This window comes from Balaenoptera borealis (genome assembly GCF_965194805.1).
Source record: "Balaenoptera borealis genome assembly, chromosome: 2".
In the NCBI taxonomy this organism is placed as follows: Eukaryota; Metazoa; Chordata; class Mammalia; order Artiodactyla; family Balaenopteridae; genus Balaenoptera; species Balaenoptera borealis.
Window position 1 is genome coordinate 168,160,420 of NC_138867.1, and position 11,441 is coordinate 168,171,860.

At 52.2% G+C, this 11,441-nt stretch overlaps 1 protein-coding gene across 3 annotated transcripts in view; it reads left to right on the forward strand.

Moving 5' to 3' along the window:
• The window catches only part of SNAP47 (synaptosome associated protein 47), an 81,128-nt gene extending 71,224 nt beyond the window's left edge, over positions 1 to 9,904 (forward strand). The window contains exons 5-6 of one of the 3 annotated variants that reach the window (XR_014241221.1): positions 772 to 869; positions 8,487 to 9,904. The gene's annotated coding sequence lies outside the window, so the exon portion shown is untranslated. The other 2 variants (XM_082379465.1, XM_082379466.1) reach the window with 2 other exon arrangements.
• Positions 9,905 to 11,441: the final 1,537 nt, after the last annotated feature.

An 11,441-nucleotide genomic window follows, 5' to 3' on the forward strand; every position in this document is an offset into this window, starting at 1 on the left:
CATGTTACTCATTTCCTTCTGAGCACTCACTGGCAGAGTTTTTAACATCCATATTTCTACTAATAGTCTATTCAAGGCAGTTTAGGCTTTTTCTATCACGTGTCTCAAAACTTTTCAAGGCATTACCTAATTCTGAAGCCACTTCCTTATTTTTAGGTATTTGTTGCAGTGGCACCCCACTCCTGGGTAATAGAATCTGTATTTGTTTCCCGGGACCATAACAAAGTACTACGAACTGGGTGGCTTGAAACAACAGAAAGTTACTCTCATAGTTTCGGAGGCCAGAATTCTGAAATCAGGGTGTTGGCCGGGCTGCGTCCTCATATGGGCTCATCTGGGGCTCCAAGCTCATCCAGGTTGTTGGCAGAATTCAGCTCCTTGCAGCAGTGAGACTGAGGTCCTCATTTCCTTTCTGGCTGTCAGCTGGGCTGCTCTGAGCCCCTGGAGGTCACCCATGTTCCTTGCCACATGGCCCCTCCATCTTCACACTAGCAGCAGAGGCCAAATCCTTCTCATGCTGTGAACCTAGGACTCTCCCTTTGCAACCAGTTGGAGAAAACTACTTTTAAAGGAAGTCATGTGATTAGGTCAGGCCCACCTGGATATCTTCCTATCTTAAGGTCCACTGATCTGGGACTTTGATTCTATATATCTGCAAAATCCCTTTGCAACAGCACCTTATTAGTGTTTGATCAAATAACTGGGAGAGGCTGTGTGTACACCAGGGCAGGAATTTTGAGGGTATCTTAGGATCTGCCCCTCTCTTTCCAGCATCCAGGAAAGCTGTGGCCCGGCCCTCACTCCTCACCCACAAGGAGTAGACGCATCGACCCACAGTTCTGGCTCTCCTTGCTGTCTGTAGGACTTCAGTAAGTTACTTCCCACCTTTGAAGATTCATTTCTGCACCTATAACATGTGGATTCTGAAGATCCACTGTCACAACCAGGCAGAGCCCCTGGCCCAGGCTTACTTCCTCTCTGTTTATCTGTGAGACACCCCCACCCCTGATGGCTGTGAGATGTCCTCACACTGGCTTCAGGAGCTAGGAGAGAGTGAAGAAAGGGCTTTATGAAGCCACTCCTGTTCCAGGAGGCTGTTAGTGCTGAGGGCCTGGGAGAAGTCCCCTTCCTCTCTTTCACACGTTTGAGGAGATGGAAGGAGCACAGTGAAGCCAATCTTGAGGGCTGCAGCTGTGGGGAAGAAACCCCCTCACCCTCTTGGCCTGGCGAGCGAGGTGACCAGGTGCCTTTGTCATGTCAAAAAGAACCTCTTGCTATGGTTCCAGCAGGCTATTTTCAGGGTGACAGCCAGACCAGAACCTGCAGCGGGCCAGGGAGGTACAGCTGGGGACTTCCAATGAAAATGGCCAGCTGGACACCAGCCCCATCCACAGAAATGTTCCTATTTGTTCCACATGTTCGGCGTGTTTTTAGTTTAATGGTTTCTATTGTGGTGCAGTGTTTCCAGCAGTAAAGTCAGGGCAGACAGGAGGTAACTGTGGGCCCAGGATCCCCACATAGCGAGTAGGGCACTGCCCAGTTGCCAGTGATCAGGGGTGTGAGTAAGGGTCTGAGAGGGGACATCATGGTTTGCTGCTGTTTGTGGGTGCAGCTCACGCCAACAGAGGGGCAGTGCAAAGGGAGAGGACAGCAGGAAGAGATGCAGACCTGAGGGGTGAGGCCTCTTTGGAGCTCACTCTGCTCCATGTGGGGTCCCTCAGCGCTCTGCATGCTGTGGATGGATTGGCGAGACAGTGTTTCTGATGGGGAGCTGGCTCTGCCTGATTGGAGAGCAAGTCCAGAGCACCCTGCCCTCTGGGGCTTGAATCTTGTCTGTTTGAAAGCAGGATCCCCTTGAGTTTAGTTCCTTCCCACAGCATTTCAGTGCAGTAGACATCAAGCATTTCTGACAGTCATCGAGCACAGGTGGTGAGCTCCTATCACTGGAGGTGTTCCAGGAACCAGGGCACTCTCAAACAGTGACTGTGCTTTTTTTGGAGAAACTGCCATAGGGACCTGTCCATCATGTAACATCAGGTAATGCTGTGGTTCAAAAACCCGCCTTCCTACCTGCTTGTTACAAGAGGGTCCCTAACTCAAACTGCTCGTGTTTGGGCCTGAGACAAGTCTGGCCCTTCCGGCCAGCACTGAGATCATCACTTTGTTCAACAAACACCCCTCAGCTTCTGGGAGGGAAGAGAGGCAGTCCCTGCCTTGGAAGGGCTCAGCATCCATGGAGAGAGGGGCCGAGGCCCAAAACGGGGCAGAGATCTTCTGATAGCACCCAGAGCACTAGGAGGCGCCCTCTGATTGAAACAGGACGGGGAGAACAAGCCAGGGCGTCTGAAGTTCTGGGTGAAGTTCTCAGTGCCGTTGACACATCTTGTGATGAATCAACTGACTGCATGGAGCAAAGCTCACCTGTCCAGTGCCTGGGAACCTTTCTGGAAATTGCCATGGAGTGAGTCTCTGGGAGACAGAGATGCAGATTCTCAAGGTGGCAGGCCCTCGGGACTACCGTCTTCTCTCTCCTCTTTGCACCAGGGCTGCAGGAACCCCGTGGGGAGGGGCCCACCTGTAGGAGGGTGCTTGGCAGAGGAAGCAGAGACAAGGCCCCAGTCTGTGTTCTCTGGTTTTGGCCCCCACTCCCCCTGGGGAGATAGGGCAGGTGGCTGCAGCATGCTGGTATTCAGGGTGAGCCCTAAGCAGGCCCAGAGGTGATACTGGAGCCCCCATTAGGGTCTAGGTGCATCAGCTATACCCACGTGCAGCTGGGTTCCTCCACCCTTCCAGTGGGGCCTGCCAGGGGTGAAGTGGGCACATTTATACCCATAAGGGCATGCCTGGCACACAGTTGGCATCAAACCCCATTTAGGGTCATGGCTACATGAAGTCCAGTTGGATGGCATGGGGGAGGGCTCCTGAGGGGGGATGCCACTGGGAAAAGCTATTTTTATTGCCCTAAACCTCAAGCCTCCAGCTTGGGTGTGTCTCTGAGCAGGGGAGTGGTGAGCATGGCGTGGTGGGAGTGAGGAAGCAGAAAGCAGAAGGCCTGGGCAGTGTCCTGGGGAGAGGGAGGGGTGGGTGTTCCTAAGGCCCCTTCCTGTAAAGAAGAAGGCCCCATTGCTTGGGACAAGCACAGTCCTGCAGGAGGGTGTCGGCGGTCCCTGTGGAAGGACTCCACACTTGGCACCCGCCTCTGACCAGTCTCTTATTTTAGAAAGAGGGCCGGACATTTTGTGCATTTGTACGACTGAAGTTGCTGTGTGCTTGGCATGACTAAATCGCAGACTCTCACCAAAAGCAGATGTTTATCTCCAGATGCCATCCCAGCGAGCACATGGCCTGAATAAATAAATAAATTACTCTGCAATTTCAGAAGTAAAGCATGCCTGTCAGTATTGGCTTTCAGTAATTTTCAAGGGAGAAAGTTCCAAAACAAAAGTCTGCTTGGATTTGGAAATGATACCTCCTTCAAGCTTAATTCTTTCCTTATGTTCAGAGTCTGATAAAAATGAGATACAGATTGAGGCCTATTTTAATACAGTCCTGCTATCTGTATAGTGCTAAAGGATCAAGATAAAATTTTGTGCGGGAAGTATTTTGCTCATTCATTTGTTGAGCACACTCACCTCTGAGTGTGGGCTTGCCTGGACCCCCGCCTCCGGACCCCTGGGAAGATGTGAGAGTGAGCTTATAGCCACAGCGAGGCAGAAGTGGGCTGGGCAGTGGTCAGATGGCAGGGAATTTGGACATGGGCAGGGGGAGGGCATCCAAGTGGAGGGGACAGGCGACGGAGGGGGCAGGGTGCAGCTGGTGCAGAGCTCAGGTGGCATCTCCCAGCAGCTGGAATCTGGAGTGTGTGGACGGTGGGAAGGGGTGGGCTGTGAGCTGCTTTTCTTTATGAGGGAGGTCTTTGGTAAGCATCAGGGTGGGGGAAGCAAAGGACCCACACCCTCCAGGCACCACGCCTAGACAGGCAGACAGGGTGAAACCCTGACAGGTGTTCTGAAAACAGTAACTGAGGTGACACAGTGTTACCTGCACGGTGGTACACCGTGGAGCCTTCCGGACAAGTGTGTCTGCATGTAGGCCACCCTCAGCTTGGGCAGACATCAGCAGACCACGGGAGGCTCCCTGCTCCTTGATGAGGGTCCCACCTTCTTTTTTTTTTTTTTAACTTTTTATTTTATATTGGAGTATAGCCGATTAACAGCGTTGTGATAGTTTCAGGTGCACAGCCAGGCAGGTCAGCCACACGTATACATGTATCCATTCTCCCCCAAACTCCCCTCCCATCCAGGCTGCCACATAACATTGAGCAGAATTCCCTGTGCTATACAATAGATCCTTAGGGTCCCACTTTCTGAGCAGACCCATGGCCTCCTCAAACCCTAACCTTCAGCTCCTCAGGCCTTGGTCACCAGGATTTGCACAGGATACTAACCAGGAGCCCTGCCCAGGGCCGGCCTCTCTCCCTCCCGATTCCAGAGCTGGGTTTGGTCAGGGGAGGCATGCCTGGGGTGTCCAAGGGTGCAGCAGGAACAGCCTTGTGGGGTGGAAGAGAGGGGGCTAGCCTGGCTCTAGGGCAGAGGAGCCAGTGGGAGAGAGTGTTCTGACCTGTAGCCCACCAGGCTCTCTTGGTGCTGTTGCTGTGTGTTCCTGAGCCTGGGTGAAGACACATCACAGGACAATGGTGTGTGTACGTGAGTGTGTGTGTGTGCATGTGTGTATTGGGTGTGGGGTCAGGTGTGTGCGATGGAGGGTATGTGGGTGGATTTAGAGGTGTGTGTGCATGGGTATGTGTGTGGGTTTCAGTGTGCATTAGTGTGTATGTGCATGGGTGTGTGTATATGTGTGTGTGCATGGTGTGTGCAAGGGTTTGGGTGTGTGTCAGTGTGTGCGCATGTGGTTTTAGGATTTGTGTGAGTGTGTGGATGAATGAATGTGTGCATGAGTATGTACATGGATTTGGGTGTGGGACCTATGTGCATATGAAGGGTTTGGGGTGTGAGTGTGTGTGCATGGGTGTGTGAGAGGGTCTGGGTGGGTTGGGAGCCTGGACCAGGGTGCCCTGTGGCAGGACAAGGAGTTCTGCCTCCTAATAACCGAGGTCAGCCATGCTCTGTTCTGTCGTCGGGCAGTGGCTCCCAAAGAAGCTGTGCAGCCCTGGGCAAGGGTGGATCTGAGGCTGTCTGCTCCAGACTTTCCCCTCTACCACCCACAGTACATTAGTTGCAACATCTGAATTAGGAAATGTGAGTATTCTCAGCCACGGCGGTGGAGGGAATGGTGCTCGTTTGGGTGGCGTGCCCAAGATACTCAGCAGCCACTACTGTCAGCTGCACATTGGTGTCCCTTAGGGAGATGGAAACCTGTGTCTGGGGCAGAAGTGTTGTCGTCTCAGAGGGACTTGAGTTTGGTCTCCATGTGTGTGGTCAACTCTTGCTCCTTGCCCACTCCAGATCCAGCGTGTGATACACGTGCTCTGTGTGGGCTCTGGCTTCCCATCCAGGTGTGTGGTCCTTCCGTCTGACGTTGAAGCCTTCCTATTGGTGACAGCCAGGTTGTACTGGCACTAGTAACCATCATTCTCTTTTTCATACTCTGTGCACTCCCCATGCAACAGTTGACTAGTACCACCTCAGCACAGAGCACAGCAGTCCTTGGACTACATCACTCCATCTGAGTGGCCCGCCAGTGTGAGTCACAGGTCACAGTGCCCAGTAACTACGGAAGACCAGCAATCTGTGCCCTATCCAGTGGACACCAAACAGTACTGCTTTCATCAAGTTTTGGGGCCACCATACGAACTTTTTACTCTTCTCCCAGTCTTCTGCTTCAGTCACAGACCCTGGACCTTTCACACCCCAGGGAGGAGTTTCCCAGGATGTGGGACTTTGGCATGAACACTAGGATGTCACTTCCCTGTCCTGGGACCTGAGGAACCCTAGTGAATGCAGGGTCCACATGGTCCCTCTGAAAAGGCACAGCGGTAAAGAAATTCATTAGCCAAAGTGGCTTCACAGCGCTAAAACCTCCCATGTGTGTTTCTCAAATAAGCAAGGCACACACATCCTTTGTGGGGGCATACTACACTAGTTTCCTGTGTTCTCCCATCTCCACCTCCACTGCTTCCTCCCTCCATGGGAGAGGGACCACATGCTCATCAGAGCACTCCAAGGACTAGCTGGGAAGGGCACAGGATGTGCACAGCCACGGGGCTCCCTTCGGCCCATCTGCTGCTGGCTTTGAGCGGCCCAATGCCCCACCGGACACCAGGGGCCCTGTTCTTAATGCACCACCCAGGAAAACTTGGGTCGAGCTCTGGACTCTGGGAAGGCTGAGGAAGCTGGGTCAGACATAGAATTTCTCTTGGAAGGACAGGAGTTGTGGCACCCCAAGTTCTCTGCAGACCAGCAGAGAATGGTTATCACCATCTTCCCCGCTATCACCCCCTCCTCCTGCCCCCCAGGGCGGGGTGCCACTCCTAGCTGGCCAGGCTTTGGCTCCTGGCCGGCTGAGAGCCAAGGATGGGAGAAGGAAATGTGCAGTGAGACAGCTACGCCAGCTCACCTAGGCCCAGGCTCCAGACAGGGATGGTGACTCCCGCGGGTGGGCCCACACCCAGCTCCTCACTCCAAGGGGCAGTAGGACCCTCATGGCCTCATCTCTTGGACCCCGTCCTCCCTGAGTGCTGTCAGTTCCTCCCCAATTGCTGTTGGTCCCACTCCCCACTGCAGTATACGCAGTGCCTTGTTACAGCCAAAGGAAGCCTTTGGACCAACTTTCCACTGAGGAAAGGGAGGCTGCTGTCCGTCCTCCCTTCCTAAGCCTGGCTCATCTTCTCCTTGAGTGATGGATGATACGGCACAGAGCTCAAGGAGAGGCAGCTGAGGAGGGTTTAGGAGGAAGAGAGGCTCCCGGTTTAATCCCCACCCTCTGACAAAGGGAAGGGAAGCTGAGGCTCTGCAGAAGGAGAGTGAACCATCCCCTAGGCCGCCCAGGGCCCCGCTGTGGTGAGAGCCAAAAACAGTCTTACCCTGAGAAGGAGCATAGGGCAGACAACCTCTGAGTTCACCCTCTGGGCAGAACCATCCTGCCCAGGAGGTCAGGCGTTTCTCCCCAACTGTAGTCCTGTATTTTCAGGTCTTCACTGAAAGAGGCCAAATGAGTTTCAAAAGGTTTAAGGAAATCAAAATTAAAAAGTAGAAAAATTCACAAATACAGAATCTGCAAATAATGAGGGTCAACTAATTAATGGTTTGTGTTTACTTTCTCTCAGGAAGGATCATGCTGGCTTAAAATAAAAACATGTATATGGAATGCTTAAATCTGGAAAAAAGCTTAGGAAACTCTGGCTTGTGGAGGAGGAAACAAACCAGGATACTGGGTGGAGTCACCTCGGGAGGCTAGGCCAAGGCCAAACGGGCATGTGAATACCTACTTTTGTCATATCTCTGGATGAATGTGGGCAAGCTGAAGAGTTCACGGCAGAAATAGGTTTTTCCCACACACCACCTTCCATGCAGAGCTGTCTGGGGTCCTTCTTTAAGGTACTAACTGCATGCTGCAGTTCTGGAACCCTCCTGGTTCTTCCGTGACCCACAAACATTGGAACTAAATGTCTGCATAGATTAGGGATGGCTCCAGGGTCCTTGCAAGTGTTGGGTGCTTCTTTACTGACTTTTCTAATTTATAATTAAAAATGCAAGCAGCTGTGTGGAGCTTTGCAACACAAGTTTTCCTTCCCTGGAGCTTCTGGATCAGTGTCTTGATATTGCAAGGCAAACTTAAAACAAGACATTAAATTTCCTGTAAAACCAACAAAATAAATTGTAGCTGAGACTGACCATAAAACAGCCTCTTCCTTGACTACCATGGTAAAAGTCACAGTTTAAACACGTAGTAGTAAGTATATCATTAGACTGCTTTGAAATCAAGCTTTAAATCCATGATCTCCTCTCTGGGATTGTTCTTCAGTTGCAATTCTCATCTTATTTACGGATTGACCATTAAACATTAATTCCTATGATAATAACTGGTCCTGAAGAACTGTTTGCAGTAGTAACTGTGCAGACACATTCTCACCAGGTGCCCTGCAGGGTGGGAGCCTGTGCACGTCCCCTCCAGAACTGATGTTTGCCTTTTAGTACACCTTGTGGTGATATACTCAAAACTATTTTAGCAGATATTCTTTGTGAAAGGAAAGAAGAGGGGAAATTTATGCTGGAAAAATAGTTTTCTTCCCTAGTTACTTTTTAATCTACATAAGGAAAAGGAGGTTATTTTCAGGTAAAACTCTGACTTGCAGACACAGCTAGAGTGTTTGACTCTGGAAGCCCATGCTCCAAGGGCCATCAGAAGAACTTTCTGGCCACGCATGCCCTGAGGAGCAATGCCAACCAGGAGCTGCTGTCAAGTTTCACGTCTTCCTATGATGTCAGGTACATTTGTAATGTTACGCAATGTTTCTATACATTCAGGATTTTGTCACACAAACTTCCTTCCCATGGAACTGGGCCCAGAAGGAGGAGGTTGTGTCTCCATCACCTTTGGTGGCCACTCCATGGAAGCAAGCCTTCCATCACATGGGCTCCTGGAGCATGTGCTAATCCACTAAAACCAATGTGGGAGAGCTGTTCTGGGACTTCATCCCTCACCAACTCAGAGGTAATTATGCAGTTATTTATTCATATGTGCATGTGTGTGCACACACAGAGGCATACACACACACAGACACATATGTGCAGACAGACTCAGGCACATGATGCTCATGGAGACACACAGATATGAGGAGACCTGCAGTCCCACACAGAAACATGCAGACACACAGACACATGGAAACGTGCAGGCACATGCAGACAGGCACACACACAGCATATACTCAATGTACCTTGTTCCAAAAGTTTTTAGAGCAGCTTCTAAAGGATGCATAAAATATCTCAGAAAATAGATTAGTTACAAAAAAGAAAATTTGGGAAAAGGATAGTGACTTCAGATGGAGGTAGGAATAAAAGCTAACAGAAAGCATAACGATGCTAATGCAGTGACAGCTAGCTCTCCTACATTACTCACCATGTGCCTGGGCTGAGGCATGTGTGATTATCCTGCATTTCCCAGGTGAGAAGCTGCATGTCCAGCCACCTCTTCGGGCATCTTTTGATGGTGTCATCATGTGAAGCACGGAACCCTCCATCAGGAACCCCTCTGAGCCACGTTTGTGACCAGCACCAGGCAATGCCTCGCACAGGTCGGTGCCTCTTGGTGACAGAACGGGATTCCCTCCTGAGGTCTCTGTGTGTGTGCTCTGCTCCCGCAGCCTGTGTCTGGCATCTCTCATGCCCCAGATGAATGCTGTGGCTTTGGCATTTACAAAGGCCATTGCTGGAGCATTGTGGGCTGTTCTCTTGGGCCCAAATACGGTTTGGAGTCAGAGAAGATATTTTAAGGAGGGGTGGGGGGTGGCTCATGTTTGGACACCCCCTGTGTCACCATCTCTGTCCTTTTTGTTCAGAGGAATGATTGGCAGCCAAGAGACCTGTCCCAGCTGTGCGGCCATGTGGTCCCAGGCATTTTCTTCCCTCTCCAGGACTTTCCAGCTTGGCCACCTGGTCAGTAAGGGCCTGCTGCTTCTTGGGCCCTTTATTTATTTTTTGAGGCAAGGAATACGACTTTATTTGGAAAGCTGGTAGATCGAGAAATGGCAGACTAGTGTCTCTGAAAAACCATCTTCGGGCCCTTTAAATGAACTTGTTTTTCTGGTCAGACTAGACTCCGCACTCACATGATGGGAATAGAAACCACAGGCGGGACCTCAGAACAAAACAGGTGCAAATCCTCAACTGATAGATGCCACCTGGCAGCCTGGAAAAGCTAGAGTGGAAGAGAAGCAAGAACTCAGGTAAAACCCCACCAAGTGAACAGGATCCTCATGGGGCAGGTGCATGATCAGGATCCTGCCAGAGTCTTTGCAGCACTCATACTGTCTGAAGCTCTCCTGTTTGCTTAAATCCTTATCGGTCCCCACCCAACAACTGCGGTGTAAGACCCATAAGACCTGGGACTTTATCCAAAATTATTGATGAGTGAGTTGGAGGTTCCATCTCAGGTGCCCATCGGGCCTCATTGGCAGCCTGAGTGAGGTGGAGCAGCCCAAATGAGAGGGAGCAGCCTGAGTGAGAGGGAGCAGCCTGAGTGAGGTGGAGCAGCCCAAATGAAAGGGAGCAGCATGAGTGAGAGGGAGCAGCCTGGGTGAGGTGGAGCAGCCCAAATGAGAGGGAGCAGCATGAGTGAGAGGGAGCAGCCTGAGTGAGGTGGAGCAGCCCAAATGAGAGGGAGCAGCCTGAGTGAGAGGGAGCAGCCTGAGTGAGGTGGAGCAGCCCAAATGAAAGGGAGCAGCATGAGTGAGAGGGAGCAGCCTGGGTGAGGTGGAGCAGCCCAAATGAGAGGGAGCAGCATGAGTGAGAGGGAGCAGCCTGGGTGAGGTGGAGCAGCCCAAATGAGAGGGAGCAGCATGAGTGAGAGGGAGCAGCCTGAGTGAGGTGGAGCAGCCCAAATGAGAGGGAGCAGCATGAGTGAGAGGGAGCAGCCTGGGTGAGGTGGAGCAGCCCAAATGAGAGGGAGCAGCATGAGTGAGAGGGAGCAGCATGATTGAGAGGGAGCAGCCTGGGTGAGGTGGAGCAGCCCAAATGAGAGGGAACAGCATGAGTGAGAGGGAGCAGCCTGAGTGAGGTGGAGCAACCCAAATGAGAGGGAGCAGCATGAGTGAGAGGGAGCAGCCTGGGTGAGGTGGAGCAGCCCAAATGAGAGGGAGCAGCCTGAGTGAGAGGGGGCAGCCTGAGTGAGGTGGAGCAGCCCAAATGAGAGGGAGCAGCATGAGTGAGAGGGAGCAGCATGAGTGAGAGGGAGCAGCCTGGGTGAGGTGGAGCAGCCCAAATGAGAGGGAGCAGCATGAGTGAGAGGGAGCAGCCTGGGTGAGGTGGAGCAGCCCAAATGAGAGGGAACAGCATGAGTGAGAGGGAGCAGCCTGAGTGAGGTGGAGCAGCATGAGTGAGAGAGAGCAGCCTGGGTGAGGTGGAGCAGCATGAGTGAGAGGGAGCAGCATGAGTGAGAGGGAGCAGCCTGGGTGAGGTGGAGCAGCCCAAATGAGAGGGAGCAGCATCAGTGAGAGGGAGCAGCCTGAGTGAGGTGGAGCAGCCCAAATGAGAGGGAGCAGCCTGAGTGAGAGGGAGCAGCCTGAGTGAGAGGGAGCAGCCCAAATGAGAGGGAGCAGCCTGAGTGAGAGGGAGCAGCCTGAGTGAGGTGGAGCAGCCCAAATGAGAGGGAGCAGCATGAGTGAGAGGGAGCAGCCTGGGTGAGGTGGAGCATCCCAAATGAGAGGGAGCAGCATGAGTGAGAGGGAGCAGCATGATTGAGAGGGAGCAGCCTGGGTGAGGTGG